The 26,009-nt window shown below is 40.6% G+C and overlaps 1 protein-coding gene across 9 annotated transcripts in view; it reads right to left on the bottom strand.

Moving 5' to 3' along the window:
• Sox6 (SRY-box transcription factor 6) overlaps positions 1 to 26,009 on the bottom strand; it is a 605,718-nt gene that overhangs the window by 526,733 nt on the left and 52,976 nt on the right. For 5 of the 9 annotated variants that reach the window (XM_070032825.1, XM_070032840.1, XM_070032829.1 and 2 more), the window contains one exon: positions 12,869 to 12,925. The exons of 1 other annotated variant lie outside the window; for it this stretch is intronic. The gene's annotated coding sequence lies outside the window, so the exon portion shown is untranslated. Of the gene's footprint in view, positions 1 to 12,868; positions 12,926 to 13,508; positions 13,526 to 18,800; positions 18,860 to 22,288; positions 22,307 to 26,009 lie in introns of those variants that run through there. 3 more of the 9 variants (XM_070032830.1, XM_070032831.1, XM_070032833.1) reach the window with 3 other exon arrangements.

The following is a 26,009-nucleotide window of genomic DNA, read 5'->3' as shown; positions in this document are numbered from 1 at the left end:
ATCATCTCAAGAAAATTACTTATTTTCTAGGTTTTCTTATCCATAAATTGGAAATAATAAACACATACTCACAGGGTTAAGCCTTATATGAGGAATACTTGGCATATAACATTGTTCAATAAAACAAAACTTTAACCAACTTGTCAAAACATTCTTTCATTGGACAATATCTACTGAGTACTTGTTAGGTGCGAGATGCTGATTCATTTACTAAAAGTTAATAAGCAAACAGACAAAACACTTGTCCACAATAAACTTATATTCTGATCAATCAGAGTCATTATTTGCCCAGCAAAGACTAGAATATCACCATGTTATAAACTGTAACATCATGAAAAGATGATTTATAGACTCTTCCAACTCAGAGGTTCCATAATGCAAAAACTATCAATTTGTACTTTTAGATACAAATACACAAAAATGCATTCCCAAGCTATGATCTATGTAACAACGACCATACCACTCCTTTTCCCTTAGTATTATAATTATGACATGGCTGCCTGGAGAAAATCTCTTTATTTCTGCTGCATTCTTAGATACTATCTTTTTTTTCGGGGAGGGGGGTGGGGGGAGATAGGTCATGGGGCTTGAACTCAGGGCCTGGGCGCTGTCCATGTACTTTTTCCCTTAGGGCTAGTGCTCTACCACTTTAAGCCACAATGCCATTTCCAGTTTTCTGGTGGTTAATTGGAGTCTTATAGATTTTCCTGCCCAGGCTGGCTTTGAACCCTGATCCTCAGATCTCAGCCTCCTGAGTAGCTAGGATTACAGGCATGAGCCAACAGTGCCCACCTCACATACTATTTTATTCATCCATTTATATGTTCATCTCAGATTCCTCTGCTGCTCTATTTACTTCCTTTTCTCAACTAGCATCCTCTTCACCAAGGAAACAATATGGAGTTATTAAGGAGCTTAAATTTTGTTGTCAGAAAAATCTGAGTTAACTCCAAAATCTAGCATGGCCATTCTACTGCCACTACTAGTAATCTGGGGCTTTAAAGTCAAGCTCTGTTGATTGTTACACTGATGCTATACTCCTCCTGATGGATACTTTCTGAGGGGAAATCATACTGGGATTCCACAATTTTACAAAAGCTTGAGGCCAGGCACCAGTGGCTCATATCTGTAATCCTAGCTACTCAGGAGGCTGAAATCTGAAGATTATAGTTCAAAGCCAGCCTGGGCAGGAGAGCTGTGAGACTCTTAACTCCCATTAATTACCAAAAAGCAATAAGTGGACCTGTGGCCCCAAGTAGTAGAGTGCTGGCTTTGAGCACAAAACCTCAGGGACAGTGCCTAGGTCCTGAGTTCAAGCCCCAGGACCTGCACACACACACACACACACACACACACACACACACACACAAGCTTAAGGGCAACAGAGAACAACAGAGGGTTACTAACTCTACATCTCATGTCAATTTCATACCACATAACATAACTCTGAGACTAGAAATCAAGTATGAGATCACTAGCCTTCCCTGGGACATAAATCTGTGTGTGCTAGCTGCTGCTGCTCTAAACTGTACCATTGTTTGTTCAGTTTCTGCTACAGTCACAGTTACGTATCCAGCCTGAGATACTCATATGTATCTAGCCTCATACTCATTCATACCCAAGCCAACTAGTCTCCAAAAATTATGAAAATTGGAGAAGAGGGGCTGGGAAGATGGCTCAGTGGTAGAATGCTTGCCTTGCATGCATGAGGCCCTGGGTTCGATTCCTCAGCACCACAAAAGCAAAAAGAAAAAAGCCAGAAGTGGCGCTGTGGCTCAAGCGGTAGAGCGCTAGCCTTGAGCTGAAGAGCTGAGGGACAGCGCCCAGGCCCAGAGTTCAGGCCCCACAACCAGACCCAAAAAAAGAAGAAGAAAAAAAAGAATTTTAGTTACAAAAGATTTGTTGATCTGCAGTTGAAGATATTCTCAAAGTATCTATTACTATAAATCAATTTAAATTCTAGTAGAATTGGATTTTGACCCTCATTTTTGTTCAGATTCTCTTTTCTGAAAACATTAACTTGAATAACAGCTTTAATGTTTTACATGTATCTATTAGATGCTAGGGAATGTTTTAAATACTTGTATTTTTTCCTTAAAGAATGCTAAGATGCTGGCATCAATGTCTTGAGCCTGTAATACTAGCTGAGAGGTAAGGATCATGGTTTGAAACCAGCCTGGGCAGAATTTCCTTGAAATTCTTATCTCCAATTAAACACTCAAAAACTGGAGGTAGAGCTGTGGCTCAAAGTGGTAGAGCAATAGCCTTGAGCAAAAGAACTCAAGGACAGCATCCAAGCCCTCAGTTCAAAGCCCCACAATTTACAAAATAAAAAAAATGCTAAGATACTGGTTCTGCTTTACAGATTCAACCCAATTTTATATTGCCACACCTTATTCGATACCAAACTAACTCTCCAGGACTGTATAGCTCAGAGAACTAAAATTAAAGTCAGTATTGGATTTCTACTCCTCAGAATACTTGACAGGAGATACTAAGAACAGATATTTAAGCTTAACATAACAAAAATGTAAACATAATCTTATGTGGAGTGGGAGACAATAAAGATTCATTGGAGGAGAATGTTTTAAGCTTTTAAGTCTAGAGTTATCAATATAACCTTGCTCTAACATTGACATCTATTCAATAACCTAAGTACCTACAAAGAACTTAAGTAGATCTGAAGAAATTTACCTAGACCTACTTCTTGCTTAGAGGTTATTCATTGTATATTGCAGTCTAGCATTTCTATATACAATAAAATATCAACTAAGAAATAACTGGCCTTACTGGCTTTATACACAGTTGAAACAGAAAGAAATATATTGATTCAGAAAGTTTAGTTATATCAAGGGAAATGAGATATTAAAGAAATTATAAGCCAGAAATTATAATCTAATTCAGGAGGCTGAGATCTAAGGATCTGGGTTCAAAGCAGGAAAGTGCAGGAGACTCTCATCTCCCATTAAGAACACCAGAAAATCAGAAGCAGTGCTGTGGCTCAGAGTACTACAGCTCTAGCCTTGTGGAAAAGAGCTTAAGGACAACACCAGGCCCTGATTTCAAGCCCTGTGACAGAAGAAAACGAAAGAAAGAAAGAAAGAAAAAGAAAGAAAGAAAAAGAAAGAAAGAAAGAAAGGAAGGAAGGAAGGAAGGAAGGAAGGAAAGAAAGAAAGAGAGAGAGAGAAAGAAAGAGAGAGAGAAAGAAAGAAAGAAAAGAAAGGAGGGAGGGAGGGAGAAAGGAGAAAGGAAAAAAGAAAGAAAGAAAGAAAGAAAGAAAGAAAGAAAGAAAGAAAGAAAGAAAGAAAGAAAGAAAGAAAGAAAGAAAGAAAGAAAGGAAGGAAGGAAGAAAGGAAGGAAGGAGAGAAAGAAAGAGAGAAAGAAGGAAAGAGAGAAAGAAAGAAAAGAAAGAGAGAAAGAGAGGGAAGGAAGGAAGGAAGGAAGGAAGGAAAGAGGGAGAGAATGAAAGAGAGAAGAGAAGGAGGGAGGAAGGGTAGGGAGGGAAGTGAAGGAAGGAAAAGAATGAAGGAAAGAGTGAAAAAGGAAGAAGAAAAAAGGAAAGAGAAAGAAAAAAGAGAGAAAGAGAGAAAAATGCATGTGTGAATTGCCATGGTGAAATCCATTTGTATAATTACTATACACTAAAGGAATGAACAAGAAATGAATCACAGAAAAGTTAAAACAGGCTGTGTTAGGGATGGGTGAGGGGCATTGGTCAGAGTTGAATGAGAACAAATATGATCAAATTACTTTATATTCATTAGGAAAATAAAGCAATAAAACCTATTGAAATTGTTGTAAAAATGGGAGGAGGGATGAAGGAGAGTTAGAGGGGGTGAGTTTGATCAGAGCACACTGTATACACATAAGAAATGTCACAATGAAAGCCTTCTTGTACAACAAATACATCCTTAAAAATCTAGACAGACTAAATGTCAAAGATGGTATGCCTATTAGCAAAGAGCCAATTATTGGTAATCTTACTTATGTAACACAATGTTCTCTCTCAGCAGAAGCAGGATCTTGAAAGGAAAAGTTTTTTAAAAAAAAAAAGATAATGGATCATCCACTAAGAATGAATCAACTTAAAGTTCAAAGGAAAGATAATTTGGTAATTTCTGCTTCTGAACATGAAGCTGACAAAAGGACAGGCAAATCCTTGCTTTGCACTATACCATGCTAACTAAAACTAGTACATATTGGAGCTATATTCTTACTTTTCACAGTTTGGTAGTAATTGAGATCAAATCGTAACAGAGGAATTATGTAAAGTTCAGATCAGAACTATGCCAAGTGAAGAGATGGTTCTGATTAATAAGAATTTAACCACACCTACTAATAATATAATAATGTTTAGTTATTATAATAATAATGTTTACTTCCTTATTATCCAGGCTCCTTGGATAATTATCCTGCCTCATAGAATATCAAGGAGAAATTTCTTTGTCTTGCTTGCCTTTTGGAGGTAGCTGTGCTATGCAGTAGTAATACCATAGGACTTCAAGCAAGGACATTTATGTCTAGGTTACAGTTTTGCTACTTGTGATCTTAGCAAGTCATTTTTTCTCTCTCACTCTTATTTTTCTATAAAAGAAAAATGATATCTATATCCAAAGTTGTGTAAATTTACTAATAAAATATAAATCACTAATGTTTAATGAGAACTTATATCAGGCATTCCTCCGATTATATTTGCTTATTTAATGCTCTCAAAACTGTTACACAGATACTATTATTTTCACCATATTATGAAAACATGTTTGGTACATGCTAACTTCTCAACATATGTCATATGCATTACTTAATATCACCTTCATCCATGATAACAAATAGGCACTGAAAGAAAATAAGAAAAGCTAAGCTGAGTGCCTATAATCATGCTACTCAGGAAGCTGAGATCTGAGGATCACAGTTCAAAGCCAGACAGGGCAGAAAAGTACCCGTGAGATTCTTACCTCCAATTAATCCTCAAAAATTGGAAGTGGAGCTGTGGTTCAAAGTGATAGAGAACCATCCTTGATTGTCAAAGTTTGTAGAGTTCATAATGACAATTGCCTTGCGAAGGTTAAGATGTTTTTGTGACTTTAGCTAAGTATCACATCCCACAATACTGTGAAATTTATGTATCACTTAATATCAATAAAGACTTTTTAAAAATAAAAAAAAAAGGGCTCAGGGACAGTGCCCAAGCCCTGAGTTCAAGACCTACAGCTGACAAAAAAAAAAGAAAAAAGAAAAGTTGAAATTTGTTTATGTATTATAAGCTTTAAAAAGCTGGTGGAAGAGAAGTTCTTAATGAAGACAGTTTCTATTCTTAGAGACTCCTTTATCTTCCTCCTGAGTGTTGGTTGCACTCTAAGATTCTGGAAGAAGTTAACTATCAAACTTTGAAGCAAGGGCTGGGAAAGTGGCTCAGCGGTAGAGTGCTTGCCTTGCAAGCATGAGGCCCTGGGTTCGATTCCTCAGCACCACATAAACAGAAAAAGCCGGAAGTGGCGCTGTGGCTCCAGTGGTACAGCGCTAGTCTTGAGCTGAAGAGCTGAGGGACAGCGCCCAGACCCAGAGTTCAGGCCCCATGACTGGGGAAAAAAAAAAAACAACTTTGAAGCAAGCCAACTCTCTTGGCGACAGAAACCATATTCAAAAAGCCTGGTGCTGCCATGGCTGCCAGCCTAGCCAAACTCATGCAATGAACTGATGGCTGGGTCCCAACAACCTGCCTATCTCATGCAGCCCAATCTCGCTAACACAACCCTTTAATGCTAATAGTTTCTAGTCCTTCCTAAAGTTCCTGTTACACATTTGAGGTTAAAAAGTGAGAGTTCTGTACAGAAGAATACTGTGAAAATGCCCTCAGTCAAGAGTTGCCAGTTCACTAACACAAATTCATACATTAAATTATATTAGTACAATTTGCTACTTTAAAAGACACAGTGTACATGTTCCAGGATTGCCATATAAACCATGAATCTTCATTAAAAGTTCTTTGGGAAGAAATTGCACAGTGCAATTCCCAGAAGGGAATTAGATAGGGTATCAGAGCTGACCTCTTTGGAGATCATCAAACTTCCTATCAGCCAAGAAAGGAACTAATTCCTAGAAGAAAATGATGTAGCCAACATCACCCAAAGTTTAGTGGCAGAGGAGAAACTCCCATATTGGGCTTTTACTATTATATCAAACTTCCCAAGAAGTATACCAGCAAATTACAGAAAAGGGCGGGGGAAGGAGAACAATACTTATTATAACTGCCTATAGCCATCCTGATAGCAGTCTTCTCCACTTTTCCCAACTTCTGCTCTTACTGTATCTAAATCCAAAGAAGGTTGAGTATAGATGTAACAAGGAGCCATAGGCATTCAAGCAAGCTATGAACCTCTCCTGAAACATGGTAATAAAACCTTGGTGGTACCAACATATCCACAGAATGACTAAAACTGATTTACCTTAAAGAATAAAAGGTTAAGTCTTTCTCCTATCTTATATCAGAACCCTGGAAAAATGCCACAGAACTGTTTCCTAAACCTTAACACTGATAAATCTATAGCCATACTTCCTGTACTAGGCTTCCAGTAACAGCTACATTCTCCCAAACAATCCTGTTCCAGGTAAGTATCCCCTAAGGACAATCCTTTTCCTTCTGATTCATCATCCCTCCTTCTCTTTCCCAACCAACCTTTCCATTTCAATAGCCTCCTAAATGGGGATACCATCCTAGGAGTACATATATAAATATATTGGGGGTATTTCTGTTTATTTAAAAAGAAAAAGTAATCTTCATTTAAATTTAAATACAAATTAACAGTCTCAGTCTCTATACTAAAATAATCCTCATCCTATATCACCAATGTATTAGATTTAGGAGAAAGATTGATTATAGATACTATATCTAAATTTTTGTACTACATTAACAGTGATCTTTCCAAAGAAACAACAGTTTGAGAATCATATTAATAATATACACCTTAGTGAGAAGATCATGACCAACTTAACAACTTTACTTCAAAGTAGGAGCTCTTTAATGGACACATTGCAAGGCAGAAACAATAACAATTCAAGTAAGTCTGGCAAAAATAGACCAATTTTTTTATTATCAGGAAAAATATGATATAAAGATTTATACCTAGTATGATTAACAGTGTACTTTGCCCTATTGTACTTTGAGGTGTTAAATAATAAGACTATGAAGTCTTTACAATCAGCAAGACATTTAAAAACTAAGCACACAGATATAAATTTGAATTGCTATAATTTTCCAACAATGTTTTAAAATCACACAAAACTCAATCTAGTATTTTGACAAAATTTCATAGAACTTAATGTTAAAGGTTTAGGAACCTCTCCTGAACTTTCTTTATAAAACATCAGAATCTATGTTATTAGGAAAAGCACTTCTTCTTCCTGCTATCAAAAGAACTGCAATGATACACAGTAAACAATATGGCAACCAATTTAAATACTTTCCCTTAAGTAAATATCTGACCTGCAGCTAGATGCCAATGGCTCACACCTACAAAACTAGCTACTCAGAAGGTCGAGATCTGAAGGATCAAGATTTGAAGCCAATCTAAATAGAAAAGTCCAAGAGACTCCATCTCCAATTAACCAGAAAAAAAAAAAAACAAAAACAAAAACAAAAACAGCCAGCTTGGAGGTATGAGCAAGCAAGCTGAGTAAGCACCAGCCCTCAGTTCAAGCCCTGGTAACAGAAAAACTAATCAAAGCTGCTTAATGTACAAGTATAGAATAACCATTATCCAAAACACAGTGTGAATGATAAGGTATCTTTCTGGGTTCATGTGGCCAGAAACTACCATAAGCAAATGTGGAAGTTCCATGGAAAACATGGTGGAAGATCTGCAAAAAGAAGTACTATCCTGAGTGAATGCACATATTTCTTAATATGACTCAGTTTATGATATCTCATAGGCAAGGTAAGCCACTGAAATACACACGAGAATATATAATCCCAACAGTAATTTGTTTGGATACAAATAACTTCTAGAACAAACTAAGTAAGTGGAATCACTGCTGAAGTAGTCACCTAACTGAACGGAAAGGAAAGCGGGCCAGTAAGAGAACACAAATAGAACCATTGGCCTCATTAACTACAGTAGCCAAAGCACTTTCAGCAAAATATTGAAGACCAATGTTACACAATAATGGAATAACCTTGTAAAATATAGGTAAATCTTTGCAATGCTTTGAAATTAGATTGGAAGTAACTATGAGAATTGTTTGTGTCACCCACAGATTCCACTACTTATCTCTTCAGTTATCAGACTTAAGGATAAAATACTAAAAACTAGCATAGCAAATATGCTGAACTTTTATCTGATGAGAAGCTGCGAGTGTGTTATTAGTTCTATAAGTTGGATAGACAGATAGATAGGCATCTACATATATATAAGCAATCAAACAATATGCCTCTTCAAGGTAAAGATAATATTTTATCAAATAAGGAAGTAAATGTTTTCAAAACATTCATATTGTTAAATATTCTCTGGAAAACACAACATATATAACTAGTAATACATACATAGACACACATTTATATCAAAAGTTACTAAAGTCGGATTTTTAAATCACTTCATCCTCTCACAAGGCTTTTAAAAAATAGCAAACAATGTTCTAGAGTACAGGGCTTGAAAATGATTAGTTTTTAAGTATTTAATTCATCTATATCTCTTTTAAATGTCTGTGTATGACTATTTTATAGCATAGGGTAACACATTAGATATCTATAATTTAAAATAAACATGCATATGCATTCGGGCATTTGCTCTATTGAAAAGTTTGCAGAGCACTATTGCACTACATCAGAAGTTTTCACAAATAAATTTTAAAAATTGTCCTGACAGGTTGGGCATCAGTGGCACAAGCCTGTAATCCTAGCTACTCAGGAGGCTAAGATCTGAGGATTGTTGTTCGAAGCCTGCCCAGTCAGAAAAGTCCCTGTGAGACTCTTAACTCCAATTAACTACCAGAAAACCAGAATTGGCTCTGTGGCTCTAAGTGGTAGAATGCCTTGAGCATAAAAGCTCAGGGACAGCGTCCACGTCCTGAGTTCAAGCACCTATACTGACCAAAAAAAAATTGTCCTGACAGAAGAATTATTTCAAATATTCCTAACTAGTAATAAGCTCCAATTGTTCTTAGACTTTCAAAACCATTTAAGATCTTTATTTCCTTCTCTCCTAATATCCTAAATTCTGTCCCTTTGACCTAAGGTACTGAAGAGACTTCTCCTTTCATTCTAATCAAGGAATGTAGATCAGGTGCAGTGCTTCTATGTTCTTATATTAAAACAAACACCTAAAAAAGTTATCATAGAGATTTACTTTTAAGATGAATTAACAGTAGACTTAACAAACTAGAGGCCTCAATTAGGATAATTTAGGATGCCCCCTCTTACTAAACTTAATGAAATCATATTTCTGTTTTGACATGTTCCATATATAAACTTTCACATATAAGCAAAACTAAAAGTGTTTCATTGTGGTCTCTAAAAATGTAAAAGATATTGATACAAATGCCCTATTATTGAGTTGGTGGTTTAATTATAGAAACTAGTTTATGCACAGATCAAACAGGAAGAAGAGAAACAATAAAGATGAGAACAAAGTGCTAAGAAAATACAAAATAAAAGCACTAATATACAATGTGAAGGAATATACTTTTCTATATGCTCTGTTAACATTAATGATCATTCTACAAGGATATAAGAGAGAAATGGAACACATACCTCACAACTAAAACAGAAAATTATGATGTGTCATTTGATATAATGATATCATAATTAAAAATCAAACTATTGCTTATTCCTTCCCTGTCATGTCATACATAAGATTTTGAGTCTACATGGTCCCATTCAATTTAGGCTGAGATAGATGATAGGCAGACAGACAGACATGCATACGTACACGCACACACACACACACACACACACACACACACACATACACACACACACTTTTTTCACTCTTGGAAAAAAGAAACCTGTTACAAAATTCAACTTAAAACACAAAAGTAGTCAGTGTACATAAAAGCCTACTTTTGTATACCTGTAAATTACACAAACATACACAAGTAGAGGTATTCCTTGAACTTACTGTTGTCTGTAAAAAACTTAAAGGATTTAACCTCAGAAAAACTGACAATTTTTCATAATGCTTACAAATATTTTATTAAATGTATAAAAACTAAACATACAACTTTAAATCCTAAGATTAAAGTTCTTTTCAAGACCTAAATATTTCAGTTTTCAATGAGAAATTTTTAATATTCAAATTTTCCTCTAGTGGATATTTGAGTCTTCAAATCAAGAGTAAAAACTATACCTAATACCTACTTAACACTGAGTTATGTTCCAAATTATTAAACTTTTTTAATCTCTCATATTATTTCAATTTATTTTTGTTAATTTTTTTTTTTTTTTGTCAGTTGTGGGGCTTGAACTCTGGGCTTGGGTGCTGTCCCTCAGCTCTTCAGCTCAAGGCGAGCACTCTACCGCTAGAGCCACACCGCACTTCCAGTTTTCTCGTGGTTTATTGGAGATAAGAGTCTCACGGACTTTCTTTGCCCAGGCTGGCTTTGAACCATGATCCTCAGATCTCAGCCTCCTGAGTAGCTAGGATTATAGGCATGAGCCACCGGTGCCCGGCTTTTCTTTTATTATAAAATTTAATTGAAATTTTTAAAGGAAAATGTCCTCAAAAATCTCACAACTGCCAGGCACCAGTGGCTCAGACCTATAATCCTAGCTATTGAGGAGGCTGGGATCTGAGGCTCATGTTCAAAGCTAGCCTAGGCAGAGAAGTCCATATGACTCTTATTTCCAATTAACCACCAAAAGAAAACAGAAATAGAGCTGCAGCTCAAGTGGTAGAGTGCTAGTCCCTAGCTCAGGGACAGCACTCAGGCCTTGAGTTCAAGCCCCAGGACTGGCACCAAAAAAAAAAAAAAAAAATTCATACTTCCCCCACCTTCCTTTATACAACTTCAAGGCCTTTCTTTTTAAAGTAGAGATTTCATTATTGAGTTGTTAATATTATCAATAGCACAAGTCTTGAGATCCCCAAGCATAACGAAGCAGTGATTTAATAAAAAGAAAGAGGTTAAGGCCATTGGAAATCAAGGCTATCACTTTGGTGATCTAACTACCACTTCCTTTTTTTTTTTTTTTTGAGGGGGGTGGGATCCGGTTGTGGGGCCTGAACTCTGGGCCTGGGCTCTGTCTCTCAGCTTTTCAGCTCAAGGCTAGCACTCTACCACTTGGGCCACGGTGCCACTTCTGGCTTTTTTTTTTTTTTTTTCTGCTTATGTGGTGCTGAGGAATCAAACCCAGGGCCTCAAGCATGCAAGGGCAAGCAAAGCAAGCCCTAACCACCACTTTTTTTCCAGATATTAAGTAATAATAGCAAATGTTCCTCATGGTTAATATTCTTTTAGGCTATTACCTGAATTCTCCCATTCCTCATCCTTGAAATCACAAATCTAAGGTCACCACCTACTAGGTACTTTACCTGACATGAATACCTTTGTGTTTATATTTACCTCCATTATAATAATTAGCACACTCTTTAGAATGACCCATATTTATACCTCCATTCTAAGACTGTGCATTTCTTTAATCTTTTTGTATTTGAGTGGTTCCCAACCTTTTCACTATCAAGGATCCTTTCATTAATCCTAACTCATGAACTCATGTATGGTAAATACACCAACATAATGGTTTGGCTCTGGAGGTAAGCATAAAGATAAAATAAATGAGTGCTGACATCCTATCAAAGAGACTGGAAATTAAAAAAAGAAAAAACAGCTCTGATTTATGACCTACAAGCTTTGTTTGGAGTAAATAATATCCTGAAGCAAAGCTCAATTGAAACATTTGTTCATATCAAATGGAAAGTTAGACAGTATGACTGGGACGACTGGTAAGTTTATCTATCCTATATACCTTTTATTGAATGAAGCAATGAAAGCACTTTAAAACCAGGAAGTTCTATAAAGTACAAGAGAATTAAAGGTCCTTTCTCATGCCTGTAGTTCTAATATTGATCATAAAACAATTGTCAATTCATCCTAACATAGTTATCCAGAATTGTGCTATACACTTTTGCATACAATAAATTTCCAACATAAATTTCCCAATAATTCTATAAATTCTACCACCATCCCATTTTAAAAATGAGGAAGTTGAAGCCTGAAGAGGTTGCATAACTTTTTCAAGGTCAGATAACTAGTTTAGGAAATCAGATTATAAAAGAAAAGACCCAGCCGGGCGCCAGTGGCTCACGCCTGTAATCCTAGCTACTCAGGAGGCTGAGATCTGAGGATCATTGTTCAAAGCCAGCCCGGGCAGGAAAGTCTGTGAGACTCTTATCTCCAATAAACCACTAGAAAACCGGAAGTGGTGCTGTGGTTCAAGTGATAGAGTACTGGCCTTGAGCCGAAGAGCTGAGGGACAGCGCCCAGGCCCAGAGTTCAAGCCCCACGACCCACCAAAAAAAAAAAAAGGAAAAGACCCAACAAATACAAATTTGAAAGCTTAATTTTGGTTGTTACACATACAGGTCTATCATTCTAATAAAAAAATGTTTCCACTGTTTTCTTAAAATAAAATCAAAATAAAACATGTTAAAGTATGTTCTGTGGACAAAAGAATTCTCTCTGTTATATATACAACCAAAGTAATTATCAAATTCCCCTCTTTGTAGGCATTCAAAGGAAGAGAGTTCTTAATTGGTTAGAATGGAAAAAGGCTGATCAAACTACATGGAAGGACAGGTAAAATAAAATTTAAATCTCTTCTAGTCCTTAGCATGGGAATTCATCAAATCTTAGAGGCTGTATATCATGACCCTACCTTTAGTCACTTGGGACTCTATCCCAAGTCTTCTAGAATTCAGATGAATTCTTCTTTCTAGGAAAGAAAAAAAAGAGCTTACATTGCTGTCCCTCTGTTTTATATAAGAAGCATGTTATATAACTTGCCAAATAATACACAGCAAGTATGTAGTAAAGTTCTAATGGGGAGCCAGATATGTATAATGCTTAATACAGCTTCAACAGTAATAGAAAACATATATTAAATGTTTATTTTATACAAATTCCTGATCTTTGTGCTTTACATTCATCTCATGTAATCCTCACAATAATTCTATGATAATAGAATTACTATCACAATAATTCATAATAATTCTATTATTATTCTGCTTCCATCTTATAGGTAAAGAAATTAAGGATTGGGGATTCAATATGGTTAGATAGGGCTGATTTCTCATATATAGAAGGCTTCATGCTCATGATGATAGTTGGATAGTATTTCTGAGATAATTATAATATTCCCTTGATTTTTTTAAATTAAGAAAATAACCACATGTCCTTTTTTGATATTACTTCCCAAAAAAGAACAATGAACTATTCCTTAGAATTTAGGGACAGTTCTTACCCAGTTCTATCAATGATTTGTTTAGCATCAAAGTAACTCACCTAAATTTCCTCACCTAGCAAATATCTTCAGTAGAAGAGAAAAGTCCTTAAAAATTAAAGACTCCTGCCTTCAAAGATGCACTTCAGGGTGCCTAGAAATTAAGAAGGGTTCAATTACATTACCCAGATCTATTTGGTCAGTGTAAAACCATGCAACCATTACAAAGAATGGGTTCCATTTAGAAACTATATTCTTTTCTTTTTGTTATATTGTTTTGTTTTGTTTGGGGGGGGCGTAGTATGTTGCAATTGCTTTTCTTTTTTCTAGATACTGAGTTTCCATTGTCCTGAAAAGTACAATATCTTTAATTTTCTTTGTCTAAATTTAAAGAACTACCTTTTCAAAGAAGCAGAGATTATGCTTAGTGTAGGCAAAATCACAAATAGCACTAAAGTCCCTTCTTGCATTTGAATGAATATCTCATTACGAAGATGTAAACAAAAAATTATAAAAGGTAATAGAAAAAAAATATCATTCAAAGGAATACCTTGTGATATTTCTGGACAAGAAAGAGACCAAGAGAGAAGTTAAAATGACAGAATATGGGATATTTGCATACTACAATGTACACATCATATCATACATTTATCTTATACTTACTATGACTATGCGTGTCATCCTTCAAAAGCACTGAGCCAGTATACTTAAGTAATTTGATCCAAAATAGTTAAAACAAACAATTCTTAAAGGATTTATAATGTCTTATTAGGCTTCAATACATGATGTATTTCAATCCACAGAAATCTTTAAAAAGCTTTATAGCCCGTGGGAATTTAGGAAATAAAATACACCAGTGAATTTCTTGCAATATACACTAAAGCAGAATATTCATAGACAGAGAGAAAATGCAGAAATAGAAAAATTCAGAAATTACAAAGCAGTAAACTCAAGCTAGCAAAATTTTCTGGAATATATAAAGCACTAGAGTACCAATTGTTAAGGGTTTTTGGTTTTGTTTTTTTTTTTTCACTATTCTATCACTAACAAGTTAAGCTACTAAATCAGGCCTTCATAAATAATATCAAATATCTCCCTATAAATGAAAAGAGACAGCTCTTTCAATAAATATAAAGATTTCTACACTTTCAAATCATTGCTTTTCACTTAAAAATTGCATGACAGTGCCTCTATACATTTTCATAATGTTAAAAAGCAGAAAGAAACATCTCAGAATTCTTCAAGCATTTTGAAAAGGAATTTTTTCCAGTATTATATATTATGCAAGTTAGTGGGGAATACTAAATACATAAGCATTATAAAGTAAAAATAAGCAGTTGGTTTTTAATGTGGTTTATTAGTTTATAATAGATTGTAGAATCTACAATTAACCTCAGAAAATAACTCACATCTTTCCTAAAGATGAAAGTTTTTTGAGTGACTAGTAAAATGAGTGATATATTAGGGGTCTTAGAGGAGCAAGAAGAAATTTTGAATATAAACAAGCCATCATTCTGGTAAAAAGAAATACAAACAACTAGAATAAAAATAGTTGGTGCACAAAAGCCATAATGAGGGGGTAGTTCAAAAAATAACTTCTACTTTGAATGGTTTGGATGAAATACAAATTATCCACAGAAAAGTGTGGACTGGCATAAATGTTTGTACAAAATTATAAGTGTATTTCAAGAAGTATGCAAGAGGCAACCGCCTGCATGATGCACAAGGTCCCGGCAATGCTCTGCTTAAGTGCTAGTGCACAGAGTCCAAACCACTGCATTTTAATTACCATGCAGCCTCAGATATATTGCCTTTGATATGGAAATGTTCTTGTTCTCTCATCTTCACATATGGTCCCATGCACAGAAATCTTTATCTGATTCATAAAAAATAAACTAGAATCCAATCTCAACACCTGACCTCAGTGCTTAGAAGTTTTTTACTAAGCATGGTGTCACTATAAAAAGAATGGCTAATATTGGTGTAAAGTTGGATATTTTGAGCAATGATATGAAGGATTTGCAGTTAAGAATTAAATCAATACTGCGTCTCTGAGGTTTTCGGGTTTCATGTTCCTTCTTGGGACTACCACAGATTGAGGAAAAACAGACCAGCAACCTGTTTTGGGAGGTGAGAAAGTTTATAGTGGGTTTAAATGATAGTCCATTTTTAACCTCCACCCCTAGTCTTCAATTGATACTTTGTACCAAGTATGACAATCAGATACTTAAAACTTTAAAAGAACTATCCAAACCATAATGCAAATTTTGAACTATCTGTAGTTTGACTAAGTATCTAAACAAAATAATTAGCTGAAAAGCTTTGCCCTTTTACACAGAACAAGGAAAATAAAAGCACTATTACTAAGGATGGATGACAAATATTTAAAGAGAGGTTGATAAGAGTTTCTTATAGAACTCACACAAAACAGTTTTTAGATCACAACTGAAGAACTTACAAGTGGAAAAGATATGCTATATAAATTTAAAATGGGCTCTTACCTAATGAAAACTATTTTTCATATACTCTTAACAGAGAACTGGCTTTTTTAACTAGAGTATTTTGACATTTGGGGCATAAGCAGTAGATAACGTGTAATCTGTTTGAGGATATAAATTGTTCTGGTACCTTATTTTCATTGTTAGAAAAAAATAGGAAAAGCCATAGCTCTTAAACTAGATGCAACCCAAACAAACTCACAGATATTCCATTTCTTCCTCTAAAAACTAATGAGTATTCTGTTCATTTTTAGCAGGTTTCCATAACAAAATCTGCTCCATTAGATCTTTTACCTCTACATAAATTGAAAATTCTGAAATAACCTGGATTAATTTTGAGAAAAAATGGTAATATGACCCTTCTAACCTCATGAGAGTAGATAATACATCCCATCTGCAAATCATCTTGCTGCAAGTTATCTGTGTTTTATCATTTCTAGTACCTGTCTGTGCCTGATATGGTACTCTCAGACACATTAGCTTGATGGAATGTTTCACTGGACTTCAAAAACATCTATTGATATATATGCATCCCTAAAACAGATAGTTCTTAGATAAAGGAAAATTTTAGGTGTACTGTACTACACTTTCATAGAAGGTTATTCGTTAATAGCAAAAATACAGATGCATATTCTCTCACTAATAAAAGAATTCTTTCAAACATGAAAAAAGATATAAAACCATCAAAGCTGAAAAGTATAGAACATATTTAAAGAACTAAAGCTGATGCATATTAAGCCTTATTCAAAAGAAAATTCATTTGTTCCAGTACCTATTATATTAGTGGAAAGAAAACTGTTTAAAATATCACTGACTTCTTCCCCATAAAATGAATGTGCACAGCAATCCAATCAATGACCAATAACCCAATAATTCTTATAACAGGTCAATTATAGCAGACATAAAATCTCAATACTGTCACCAAAATTCCTCATTTATGTGTTTAAAGCAATATATTTTAAAGCTCTGTAAGAGAAACATTTTCTAGTTATATTACCATAATGTAAATACATGCTTTTCCCTTATAATGAAAAACATTTGTTGTATTCTGTTACTAATGAAGATGCTCAACAGACAATACTCTCATCCTACTGAATCTCACTCATCAAATATTCAGCTATATCTTAATCAGCTAAAGACATGCTTATTAATAATATTTTACATTCATTTTCACAATATAATATTAAGTGTTGTTGTTAAACTATATTATTATAGGAACTGGTATCACGCACTCTAATTTTAAAATTGCATTTATAAAATACACATATACCAAGAGAAAATTTCTCTTCATCTCTTCTAAGACAATAAATAAATGTAACAATAAACAGAATAAGTAATAAACAAAAGACTTCCTAGTCTTGTCACTAAAAGGAATTAAAGGAATATGGAAGAACATATAGGGATAGAAGGTGATACCAATACATAAGAAAAGCAACTAAGGATGTCAGTTTGCCTAAAGAATTAGTGAACTATATTTGATATCTGGATCCTGGTAATTTGCTATGTCTTTGGTCATAACTAGATCTAATAAGTTAGAGCACATTTGATTTCAAGATTTCAATGATTTCTTGGTTGTTTAATCTCTTTTAAGAACAGGGACAAACTCTCTTGATTTGTAAGGCTTTCAGAAATGGAGGAGAAAAAAATCTTCATGTCATTTTGACTACCATGAGCTCAAATGTTGTATTTTTAAAAGATATCCTCAAAAGTGCCTAAATAATACACATGGGGGCCAAAAGAGTCGAAAAAATTAGTCATAACTTTTCTCATGCTATAAGAAAATATTACATTGATTCAACAAAAAGCAAATGAAACTTAATAAACCATGTACCTACTTCCCACCCAGAAAAGCATGCTCTTGCTGCCACAGAAAAGCTAACCCTGTCCCACCAAACTTGTGGAAGATTTAAAAATGTTTGCTTGTTTGTTTTGAAATTTTAAAATCTAGTAGGTATCAGGCATATCTTAGTGGCCTAGAAACAAGGGGAGGAGAGAGAATGATGCAAGTGCCTAATGCTGAGTGTTGAATTCCAGTGACTACACAGGGTGACAGAGGGAAGGTCATGTTCACGGCTGCAGAAATCTGTTCTCTGCCAGAGTGTGGGTTAAAGCTGACCTAAGGCTGGGATCTGGAAAGCTAGGTAGGAAGTTTAAGCACCAATCTCAGCTGACAGAGAGGACATGGCACTGCTCCTGAGAACCCCAGACTGAACATGACTAAGACAGAGAGCAGATCTCTCCAGGTTCCCCCACAGGATCACTAGCAGCCCCAAGCGGCTAGGCCTAAACAGGGGACCAGAAGCTGCAACCAAAGCAGACACTTAACTAGCTGGGGGGGGGGGGGGGGGAGATGAGGGGGAGGAGCGAGGGAAGGGTCAGAGACAGGTGAACAGTCCAACTGGAAGTCTGAAGTCCCCACCCAAGCCAGGACATACAGTGACAAACCTGGTTAGTCCTAATGGATTGGTGCAATGGGGCACTAGCCGTCCTCCCGAGGGGCAGAACGTAGAGAATAAGTATATTGCCAAATTTTCTCTGCATCTCCCTTACCAATCCAGTCTGCACCCTACTGCTGCTATCGGGTACCCCCTCTTAGCCAGTAATTCCTTCTCAGCTGAAAAATGAGAGGGGAGAAAATAGAGGGGAAAAGAAAAACACAAATCAAAGACATAGCCACATTGTCAACGTCTTTCCTGCCAAGGCTGTCCTGGGCGGTTCAGCCCTCCCTCGGGAGTCCTGTAGCTCAGAAGTGAGCTGAGCTGATCAGATCAGCCAAACCCGTGCCTATGGGCCTCGGAGAAGAGGTGCTGAGTGCGCAGGCTAATTATACATGTGGCATTTGGGCAGCCGACCGTCCAGTGACACCTTACCTTATGAGGAAACGTCAACCCCAGCAACTGCTCAAAACAAAATGCCATCGCGGGGTCAGCTTCGCCGGCTCTTGGCCGTTTTGAGATTGCTTTTCCCACCGCCTCTCGCACTTAGCGCAAGAATGTGGCCTAGGAAGGCCAGCCGAAGGCTGGCGGCCTGGCCAGCCAGGGTGGGAGGACCGGCAGGGCGGGCCTTGCCAGGTGTCCGCTCTACCCTCCCCCACCTCTCCATGGACCAGCTTGCCGACCCAACTACTTGACCTTTTTATTCACCAAACCCACCTTCTAGAAATAGACTGGGCGGGGCTGTGTCTGTTCTCCTGGAAGGGGGGGGGGCTTGGCATGTGACTACTTGGGGCAGAAGAAGGGACCTCAGTGGGCGGGGGGGGGGGGAGGGGGGACTCTCATGTCCCTACTCCACTGGGTTGCTGGCTGGGCCGCCTCCCCAAAGCCAAAAGCCGGGCTGCAGGAGTGCGCGCCGGAAGCGAGCGCTCGGGACAGGCATCCTCACCCGCGCGCCCCTCCACAGCGCGGCGAGGGTCCGGCGCCCGGCCAGCTGGCCGCGAGGACCGCTTTGGGACATGGCAAGACCGAAACTTTGCGGCCTCGCAGGAGGTCCCACACCGGGAAACAGCCCACAACAGCCCATCTTGTTAACAGCCCAGCCCCTCCAGCCCCGTTGAAGGCTTATTTTTAGTCCCCAAATTGGACCGATCTCCGATATCTGGTAATTCTGACAAACGTTTTCAAACTTGACCAGAGTAAAACAGTTGAATCAAACACGCCTGCAACAACCACCTTATATCTGCTCCGAACACACCAACTCTCTTTTTATCTTAAAGCCCCGCAGACCGTCAGAGACCCCGCCGGGCACCGGGCTAATCGGTCCTCCGCAGCCCTGGCCTCTCCTCCGGACGCCGGCGTGCAGCCCCGGCAGCTTCTACACCAAGCCCCTTTCCTTCTCCGCCCAGCCCTTTAAGGGAGAAAGAAGAAGGCTGCTCCCCCGGGAGCGGCGGGACCGGGGTGGGCCGGGAGCCGGGCGGCAGCACCGCCCCCAGCCCCGGACCGGGCCGCGAGCCGCACGCAGGCCGGGCTGCGGAGCGCGAGGCGGGCAGCCGGACCCGGCAGGGAGCCGAGAGGTACCGAGGGCGCGCACCGAGCTTAGAGACGCGGAGCCGGGCGAGAAACTGCGCTGGGCCGGCGAACGCCGGGGCCGAGCCTGCCCGGCGCCGGGCTGGGCTGCCCCTCACCCACGCCCCCATCAGGCTAGGCACCACCGCCTCGCGTCCTGGGCCAGAGGGGACTACAGATTCGCCCTTGGGTTCAGACCGCCTTGGAGTCCGGTGTGTTGACTCCTGAAAAGATCGTGAAAACGTAATGCCCAAGGATGAGAGAGAGGAAGGGGAGAGGGAGAGAGAGAAGCGAGAGGAGCTGGAGACAACTCGCACAAAGTCCCCGGAAAGTTGCGGCGCGGCGTCCGCGGGTGCGGGCGAGGGGAGACAGCGCACGCTGTTTTCTAGCGACCCGGGTTTTTCCTTTGCAAACTCCTCTGAGTAAACTTGACTCGGGCGGAAGAGGCGACGGAGGTCCTCCATTCCTGGCGCCCTCGCGGCGTCAACCCCCGCCCCCCCCAAAAAAAACACACCCCACAGTATGCTAACCAAAGTGTGGGTGATGTCTAGTTCAGCAGCCAGGCGCTCAGAGGGTCCTCCCAGCCTTCAGCACCCCCACGGACACCCTGCCTGGCACCGAAGCGCTCCCCAAACCATGGCATCGCAGTCACACGGCGAATCCACCCGAGACTTTTCAAGAAAGCAAAACATTCGCCAGGAAACTTACTTTGCATTTAGCCTCTATTCTTTGGGGGGGATGAGGTTTAGGTCGGCTCGAAAAGGAAGCTCGTTTTGTCCAGGTTGGATATTGCCTACTTATGGATCAGCCCTTGGGTGAGGGTTTACTTTAATTTATGGCTTATGCATTCTTTTAAGGTCGATTTACATGACCTCCGGCTACAACTGAGACAGCCGAGGAGGGCACTCCAGTCGTCAGCCGGCCAAACCCACAATTACAACAACCCTCCCCCTAGTCCCGGTGTGACTGGGGCTCTCCTCCAGAGGTAGGGTTGCCGCCTCTTTGCTCTTTCTCCTCGCTTCACTTCTTTTTCTCTCCTTTCTTTTTAGGCTTTTCTCGGTTTTCCAGTATCACGACATAAGACGTGGTATCACTTTGAAAGTTTAGTTGTAACTTTCTCTAAGCCCAAGCAAGCCTGCAGCAAGCAAGATACGCTTACAAAGCCCTCGGGATGTTGCCCTCTTGTGGAGAAAAGTGGCATTACCAAATCAGAAGTCCCATCTCAGCCCTCAAAGCATACAGAGAGGGAGAGAGGCTCTGAGAGACGGATAGAGATAAAGAGAGTGAGAGAGAGAGAGAGAGGAAGAGGGAATCGGAGAGGGAAGAGAGGGAAGGAGAGAGGGGGAGAGAAAGAGTGAGAGCGAGAGAGCGAGCGAGCGAGCGAGAGAACGAACGAGAGAGAGAGAGAGAGAGAGCGAGCGAGAGAGAGAGAGAGAGAGAGAGAGAGAGAGAGAGAGAGAGAGACACGCAGGCACAACACAAGCTTCCTCCATCCCACACTTGAGAGAACTTCCATGAAATACCTACCTCAAACTTCCCGGAGACTTAAACATTCATTCTCTAAGCCACCTGACTTCGTTTTCATGTCATTCCCAGTTACATAGATTAGAAAGAATATCTATTTAGGGAGGCGGAGGTGGAGGAATAAGGTGGGCCGGGAGGGCAGACAGATTTCCGGACGAATACTTAGGATGGCGATAACAGCTTTCTGTTGTCAGAGGTTGCGTTGTCTGTCTTCCTCCCTGCCCTTTTGCCTCAGTGTCCTACGCACAGTTATCTACAGCTACAACATGTGTTTGCTCAGAGTGGATTTTGGGGTGGGGGGGCAAGAAAGCCAGAAGCCCGCCACGCAGATCTGTCACCGCCTCCGGAACAAGGCACAACTCTCGGAGAGGGGGACGCATCCTGGGGATCCGCGCGTCCACCAGCGAGCGGCTGGCGCCCGGGCCCCTTTCTCTACCTCCACTCCCGCTCCGCGTCGGCCCGGCGGAGCGCCCTCCTCCCGCTCCTCCCCCTCCCCTCCCGAGCCAAGTACGGAAACCCGCCCCGGCTGGGCAGCCGTGGCTCCCGGCAGCCCGCGCCCTCTTAGGGCTGCGCTCTCTCGGCTCTCGTCCCTCCGCCTGCCCTGCGGCAGTCCCACAGTCCCAGCTCCGAGAAACTAACCCCGGAGCTGCCCGGAAGGGCCGGAGTGGGAGGCGCTGGGGGCCGGCGCTGGGGCCCAGCCGAGGTTCTGGTCCCCAGCCCGCTCCGATTCCCCCAACAGGTAGCTCACAAACGGGCCGCGCGCTCGCTCTCGCTCTCTCTGCCTCCCTCGCTCTCTAGATCGCTCGCTCGCTCGCTCGCTCCGTCCCGGTTACCTGGGAGGGCTCCGGGAAGGTACCGCACGGGAGGGCTCCTTGTGCGCAGCGCCGCGGGAGTAAATGGCATTAAAGAAAAAGGGAAAGATACAAATTAAAAAAAATTAAGGAGAGTCGATGTTAGGTCAATTAGCACAGACTGGGGAGTAAGGGGGCATAACCCCAGAATGCCGCGGCCCCGCAGCCCGTTAACTCAAGTCTGCGGGGGTGTCCTGCCCCGGGCCGGGGTGGGGGGAACGCGGAGCGGCAGAAGTTTGCCGCCGGGGTGCCAAGAGGTGCGCGCTGAGCGGGGTGACTAGGGGCTCCCCCTGGAAACAAGTGAAGGCGATGGTTAGTGCTGTCAATCTTGGCAATCAGTGTGCGCGGCCATGTCGTAAGTATTCAAAGCATTTCCCGTCGTGCAACATCAGAAAGTGAGTGGCCAGGGCATTGATCTGAGCGAGGGAGAGGAGGCAGGGCTCCCCTCCCAGACAACACAGGCAAGATGAGACAAGAGGCGAGGGAGGCAGCGAGCCAGGCGGGGAAGCTAGGAGGGAGGGGGAAGGGCTGGGGAAAGAAGAAGGAGGGGAAAGAGGGAGGCAGAGGCGAAAGAGCCGGCGAGAACTCGGCCCAGAGACCAGCAAGACCCGAGGTTGGGATTAGAGAAAGCGCCTGGAGACGGAGTGAAGCCACTACTGGAAGGGACAAAGAAAAGAGCGAGTTGGAAGGTCACAGGGGAATAGGAACAACTATTAGGTGGAGGAGAGACGGGCTGTGGAGAAAGGACCGAAGGAGCGCTTATAGGTCTGGGACTGCTGGAGGAAGAATGAAGAAGGCCAACTGAAAAGGAGGGGAACTTAGGCAAGTGGGAGGAGAGAAAAACAGTAAAGTACCAAACGGAAAGAAGTGAGGAAGTCCAGTGGGAGAGGAAGTGTACGAATAGAAACTAGTGCTTTGGAAAAGTTAGGTGACAGAAGGAGGCATGGGTGGATGCTAGAAGGACTGAGTTATAGAACTGGACCACAAAAGTGAGTCACTGGAGAAACACAGGAGGTGAAGGAGAGGATTGAAGGAGAACAAGAAGGAAGAGAAGGTGAAAGTTAGGGTGAATAATAAGGATGAAAAAGAAGTGGTCAAAGAAGAGGAAAGAAAGATAGATAGATAAGGGAAGCAGAAATGATAAAAAGTTATGTTTTAGTAAGATCCCAGTAAGAAAAACTCACTTTAAAGGACAGAAGAGAATAAATCGGAAGGAAAAAAGAAAAGCAATTGACAGTAGACTCCTGATTTATGTAGGTGTCAGTGTCCTGGAAATATATGGAATATGGAGTGTGCAGGTTAAAATTATTATTAATAACAGAATATTCAAAAGAATTTACAACTTTCTAACAATAAATACAATAGTTCAACATTTATTATATGGATAATCCTGATGCATAGACTCGAGTGGGTAATATCTATGTATTCCTTCAATTTCATAAATATTTAGAGAAATAATTTTGAGAAGAGTGACTTAAAGGTGCTAGAGATGAAGAGTTCTTACTCACTCAGGATAGCAAATATAATTGCTTAAGTAAAATATAGAAATTGTGTTAATAAAAGATCCAAAAAACCCTACACAAATTAAATATTCCCTTTGATTCATGTGTAGATGAAAGATGTGAAGGGCACAGAATGGCCTAAAGGAGCAGAGACCTGAAACTATTTCAATGTTGAAAAAAACATGGAGAACAATAAAGAAGGTAGTAGTGGTGAGTGGCATATGGTAGTCAAGATACAGAATAAAAGAGAAAGGTGAAAAAACTAATTTTTACATCACCACAGAGCTAACCAGAGGCAGTGTGTACAAGGGTAAGTTGGCTTACCTTAACCCAGGCCTAAAGAAACACACTAGATTCAAGAAACTAAAGTCAGTGGAGAATCAAAACTATATCAAGATTAAGTGCTTGGAGAGAGGTTCTAATGAACCAGCCTTAACTTGCAGGGATTTGTAAAGGCTTCTACTGTGTAGAAATTGATATGAGATGGTGGTCACTTTGAGACATCTCACAAGCAGAAAGTTAGTGAAAAGAGATATAGACTACAAGAAAGGCATCAGGAACCATGGTTAGGAAAATCAGACAATTTTGTGGCAATCGAAGATCTCTCATAAAGTAAGTGATAAAAATAAATGGAAGAAAAATCTCATCTTTGTTACACTAACTTTCAAGGAAAAGGAGATAATATTTCCAAGCATGCATAAAAAATGGAAGAAGCTGAGGTACCAATAATATATTAGCTTCTTTATGTGTATTCCACGTTTGCTTCCATATAAACTCCAGCAAAAGAAAAGAAAGATTAAAAGTATAACAATAAGGGTGGAGAGGATCACTTTGAATCAGTAGGGTGGAAGGTACAGCCAGTTATTTCTGTCCCAACAGGACATAGATGTATTGGTATTTGTAGTAAAGGGATTGTGTTAAACTGCTGATGGTTGGTTGGTTGGTTGGTTGGTTGGTTGGTTGGAGAATGAGTCCTGAACAAGAAATCCTGGAAAATATGCCTCTAGCCACCTGAGTCTAGAGGTCCAAAGGAGTACCTCCCAGCTACTTTGCAGGCCAACTCCTAGTAGTACCGGGTCTCCTAGACCTGCAGACCTTTCCTTGACCTCTGACGCCCAAGGCACGAGGTCCTACCAGCATTTCTAGCCCAGAAATCTTTCCCAATTATGTGTGGGGGTGGACAGGGGACTGCTGACCTGGCTAAGCACTTGGTTCCTGAGTCTTGCAGTCTTCAGATGCCTGTCCTACAACTCAAACACAGAGGTCAGTAAGTCTTTCCAAACCTAAAGAGGTCAAAATCGAATGTCCTGTCCTAAATGCCTGCAAAGAGAAGAGGGGATAGATTAAATGCCAACGCCCAATTCATCAGAGAGATGCCACCAAAAGAAACCTCTGGCACAGAAACGCTGGGGCGCCCAATAAGTTCCTCCCATTCGTGGAGACAAGTTTTGTTTTCCAAACACTGGCATGCTAACCTGTTAAATCTCACCGGACTGAAGACCGAGCCCTCCCCTCCGACCAGGTACAGGCCTCTGTCTAGCGACGAGAAGAAAAAGAAGACGTCAAAACCCCTAACCTCCAAGGCCCTGGTACCCAGCCTTCTGCAAAGGAGCGGCAGAAACCCTCTAGATTTTAGCTAAGAAACTAGTTCCAAAGTAGATTGTTAAGGAGGCACCTGAAGTGGATCGCAACACTGATCCCCAAAAGAAGGAAACTCGAGTTTGGGATCCCGGTGTCACACTTCAGGCAGGGCACCGGGTGACACGTGGCCCTGGGGGCGGGAGTGCTTGCCAAGGGTTTCCTCGGCAGCCTCCGGCGCGGGCTGCGCCAGACAGTGGATGGGAGGGAGGTGAGCGGCCGCAGGTCGAGCACGGGTCTCTCCACCGGGTCGGAACCGGCCCACCGGCTCTGAGAGACCCCGTGCAGAGTGGAAGGCACCAAGACTTAGCAGCCAGATCCCGGAGCACAAAAGCTCACTGCTCCTAAGCACGGGAGCTCCTTGCTGCGCTAGAACCCTGCTAGTTCAGGGAAGGAGGGAGGAGAGGAGAGAAGGAAGAAGGAACGAGAGGGTGGGGCTGACTTACCTGCCCCCCGGCGGTCGCCGCCACCGTGCGGTGCCCGTGTCCCAGCGTACAGCAACCAGAAAAGGCAACTTAGCATTGCTAAGTTTGGCCTCGCACCTCCAGAGAAGAGGCGGGAAC

The sequence above is a fragment of the Dipodomys merriami genome, unplaced genomic scaffold (genome assembly GCF_024711535.1).
Source record: "Dipodomys merriami isolate MVZ:Mamm:240054 unplaced genomic scaffold, mDipMer1.0.p SCAF_21, whole genome shotgun sequence".
NCBI classification, from domain to species: domain Eukaryota; kingdom Metazoa; phylum Chordata; class Mammalia; order Rodentia; family Heteromyidae; genus Dipodomys; species Dipodomys merriami.
This window is presented reverse-complemented; position numbering and strand designations above follow the sequence as displayed.